Source organism: Eumetopias jubatus, unplaced genomic scaffold (assembly GCF_037043125.1).
Source record: "Eumetopias jubatus isolate StellerSeaLion01/CBP00866 unplaced genomic scaffold, mEumJub1_p1.0 scaffold_15, whole genome shotgun sequence".
NCBI lineage: Eukaryota > Metazoa > Chordata > Mammalia > Carnivora > Otariidae > Eumetopias > Eumetopias jubatus.
In genome coordinates, this window is record NW_028274821.1 from 32,330,039 (window position 1) to 32,334,760 (window position 4,722).

A 4,722-nucleotide genomic window follows, 5' to 3' on the forward strand; every position below is an offset into this window, starting at 1 on the left:
CCAGCCCTCCAAGAAATATTGAAAGGGGTCCTCTAAGCAAAGAGAGAGCCCAAAAGTAACATAAACCAGAAAGGAACAGAGACAATATACAGTAACTGTCACCTTACAGGCAATACAATGACACTAAATTCCTATCTTTCAATAGTTACCCTGCATGTAAATGTGCTAAGTGCCCCAATCAAAAGACACAAAGTATCAGATTGGATAAAAAAGCAAGACCCATCAATATGCTCTCTGCAATAGACTCCTTTTAGACCCAAAGACTCCTCCAGATTGAAAGTGAGGTACTGGTAAATCATTTATCATGCTAATGGACATCAAAAGAAAGCTGGGGTGGCAATCGTTATATCAGACAAATTAGATTTTAAACCAAAGATGGTAATAAGAGACAAGAAAGGACACTATATCCTACTTAAAGGGTCTATCCAACAAGAAGATCTAACAATCGTAAACATTTATGCACCTAACATGGGAGCAGCCAATTATATAAGCCAATTAATGACAAAATCAAAGACTTTAACACCCCCCTCACTGAAATGGACAGATCATCTAAGCAAAAGATCAACAAGGAAATAAGGGCTTTGAATGACACACTGGACCAGATGGACTTCACAGACATATTCAGAACATTCCATCCCAAAGCAACAGAATACACATTATTCTCTAGTGCCCATGGAACATTCTCCAGAATAGACCACATCCTGGGTCACAAATCAGGTCTCATCCGGTACCCAAAGATTGGGATCATTGCCTGCATACTTTTGGACCACAGTGCTTTGAAACTTGAACTCAATCACAAGAGGAAAGTTGGAAAGAACTCAAATACATGGAGGCTAAAGAGCATCCTACTAAAGAATGAATGGGTCAACCAAGAAATTAAAGAAGATCTAAAAAAAATTCATGGAAACAATTGGAAATGAAAACACAACTGTTCAAAATCTTTGGGATGCAGCAAAGGCTGTCCTAAGAGGGAAATACAAAGCAATACAAGCCTTTCTCAAGAAACAAGAAAGGTCTCAAATACACAACCTAACCCTACACCTAAAGGAGCTGGAGAAAGAACAACAAATAAAGCCTAAACTCAGCAGGAGAAGAGAATAATAAAGATCAGAGCAGAAATCAATGAAAGAGAAACCAAAAGAATAGTAGAACAGATCAATGAAACTAGGAGCTAGTTCTTTGAAAGAATTAATAAGATAGATAAACTCCTGGGCAGACTTATTACAAAGAAAAGAGAAAGGACCCAAATAATAAAATCATGAATGAAGGAGGAGAGATCACAACCAACGCCAAAGAAATACAAACAATTATGAGCAACTATATGCCAACAAATTAAACAATCTGGAAGAAATGAATGCATTCTTAAAGATGTATAAACTACCAAAACGGAACCAGGAAGAAATAGAAAACCGGATCAGACCCTTAACCAACAAGGAAATTGAAGCAGTAATCAAAAAATCTCCCAAAAAACAAGAGTCCAGGGCCAAATGGTTTCCCAGGGGAATTCTACCAAACATTTAAAGAAGAATTAATACCAGTTCTTCTGAAACTGTTCCAAAAAATAGAAATAGAAGGAAAACTTCCAAATTCATTTTCTAAGGCCAGCATTACCTTGATCCCAAAACCAAACAAAGATCCCACCAAAAAGGAGAATTACAGACCAGTATCCCTGATAAACATGGATGCCAAAATACTCACCAAAATGTTAGCCAATAGGATCCAACAGTACATTAAAAGGATTATTCACCATGACCAAGTGGGATTTATTCCTGGGCTGCAAGGTTGGTTCAACATCCAGAAATCAATCAATGTGATACACTACATTAATAAAAGAAAGGACAAGAGCCATACAGTCCTCTCAATGGATGCAGAAAAAGCATTTGACAAAGTACAGCATCCTTTCTTGATTAAAACTCTTCACAGTGTAGGGATAGAGGATACATAACTCAGTATCATAAAAGCCATCTATGAAAAACCCACAGCAAATATCATGCTCAATGAGGAAAAACTGAGAGCTTTTCTCCTAAGGTCAGGAACACAGCAGGGATGTCCACTATCACCACTGCTATTCAATATAATTTTAGAAGCCCTAGCCTCAGCAATCAGACAACAAAAAGAAATACAATGCATCCGAATCAGCAAAGAAGTCGTCAAACTCTCACTCTTTGCAGATGATACGATACTTTATGTATGGTCCAAAAGACCACCCCAAAACTGCTAGAACTCATACAGTAATTCAGTAAAGTGGAAGGATATAAAATCAATGCACAGAAATCAGTGGCATTCCTATACACTAACAAGACAGAAGAAAGAGAAATTAAGGAGCCAATCCCATTTACAATTGCACCAGAACCATGATATACCTAGGAATAAATCTAACCAGAGAGACAAAGGATCTGTACTCAGAAAATTATAGAATACTAATGAAAGAAATTGAGGAAGACACAAAGAATTGGAAAAAATGTTCCATGCTCATGGATTGGAAGAACAAATATCATTAAAATGTCTATGCTACCCAGAGCAATCTACACATTCAATGCAATCACTATAAAAATACATTGACATTTTTCACCAAGCTGGAGCAAACAATCCTAAAATTTGTATGCAAGCAGAAAAGACCCCAAATAGCCAAAGGAATGTGGAAAAAGAAAACCAAAGCTGGAAACATCACAATCCCGGACTTCAAGCTTTATTACAAAGCTGAAATCTTCAAGACAGTATGGTACTGGCACAAAAACAGACACATAGATCAATGGAACAGAATAGAGAACCCAGAAATGGATCCTCAACTCTATGGTCAAGTAATCTTTGACAAAGCAGGAAAGAATGTCCAATGGAAAAAAGACAGTCTCTTCAATAAATAGTGTTGGGAAAATTGGACAGCCACATGCAAAAGAATAAAACTGGACCATTTTCTTACACCAAACACAAAAATAGACTCAAAATGGATGAAAGACAGAAATGTGAGACAGGAATCCATCAAAATCCTAGAGGAGAACACAGGCAGCAACCTTTTTGACCTCAGCCACAGCAACTTCTTCCTAGACACATTGCCAAAGGCATGGGAAGCAAGGGCAAAAATGAACTATTGGGACTGATCAAGATAAAAAGTTTTTGCACAGCAAAGGAAACAGTCAACAAAACGAAAAGACAACCGACAGAATGGGAAAAGATATTTGCAAGTGACATATCAAATGAAGAGCTAGTATCCAAAATCTATAAAGAACTTATCAAACTCAACACCCAAGGAACAAATAATCCAATCAAGAAATGGGTAGAAGACATGAACAGACATTTCTTCAAAGAAGACATCCAAATGGCCAAGAGACATATGAAAAAGTGCTCAACATCGCTCAGCATCAGGGAAATACAAATCAAAACCACAATGAGATACCACCTTACACCAGTCAGAATGGCTAAAAATAACAAGTCAGGAAATGACAGATGTTGGCAAGGATGTGGAGAAAGGGGAACCCTCCTACACTCTTGGTGGGAAGGCAAGCTGGTGCAGCCACTTTGGAAAACAGGATGGAGGTTCCTCAAAAATTTGAAAATAGGGGTACCCTATGACCCAGCAATTGCACTACTGGGTATTTACCCCAAAGATACAATTGTAGTAATCCGAAGGGGCACCTGCACCCCAATGTTTATAGCAGCAATGTCCACAATAGCCAAACTATGAAAAGAGCCCAGATGTTCATCGACAGATGAATGGATAAAGAAGAAGTGGTATATATATATATATATATATATATATATATATATATATATATAGAACGGAATATTATGCAGTCATCAAAAAATGAAATCTTGCCATTTGCAATGAGGTGGATGGAACTAGAAGGTATTACGCTAAGCAAAATAAGTCAACCAGAGAAAGACAATTATCATATGATCTCATTATTATGTGGAATTTGAGAAACAAGACAGAGGATCATAGGGGAAGAGAGGAAAAAATGAAACGAGAAGAAACCAGAGAAGGAGACAAACCATAAGAGACTCTCAATCTCAGGAAACAGACTGAGGGTTCCTGGAGTGGAGGGTGGGTAGGAGGGCTGTGGTGGCTGGGTGATGGACATTGGGTAGCGTATGTGTTGTGGTGAGCACTGTGTATTATGTAAGACTGATGAATCACAGTCCTGTACCCTTGAAACAAATAATACATTATATGTTAATAATAATAATAATAATAATTAAAAAAATAAAGTGCACTTCTTCACTGAAGCTCAGAGCATTACGTTTGTCTAAATACAGGTTACCAAACTATATTTTATTTTAGCTGTTTTAGTATAATCATGAGTGTGTATGTTTGCGTGTGTGGATGTGTGTGTGTGTGTGCATGTGCATGTAAGGGAAGGAGGACGGGGCAAAAATGACTTATGCAGTCTTCTTAAAAGATACCATTACCTTGTGAGCTATAGCTCATTTTTTATATGCAAGCTAGCCACCAAATCATATTTGTACTTTTTGAGGCCCCTTACCAAATCAATGCAATCAACTTCTAGTACATGGAAATATTCCTGCTTGCAAGTTGTTTTTCTGGGGGGAAAAACATCATTTGAAAATAGCAAGACATGAAACAGGCTCTTTCATATGATGATTTGGTAATTAATATTTTTACATATAAGAAATGTCCTACAGTTTCATGCAAATGGATACAGGAGGCTCAGCTGAGCTGGTCCAAGAAGAGCTGTGACAGGACCTTCAGCATCATGCTGGAGC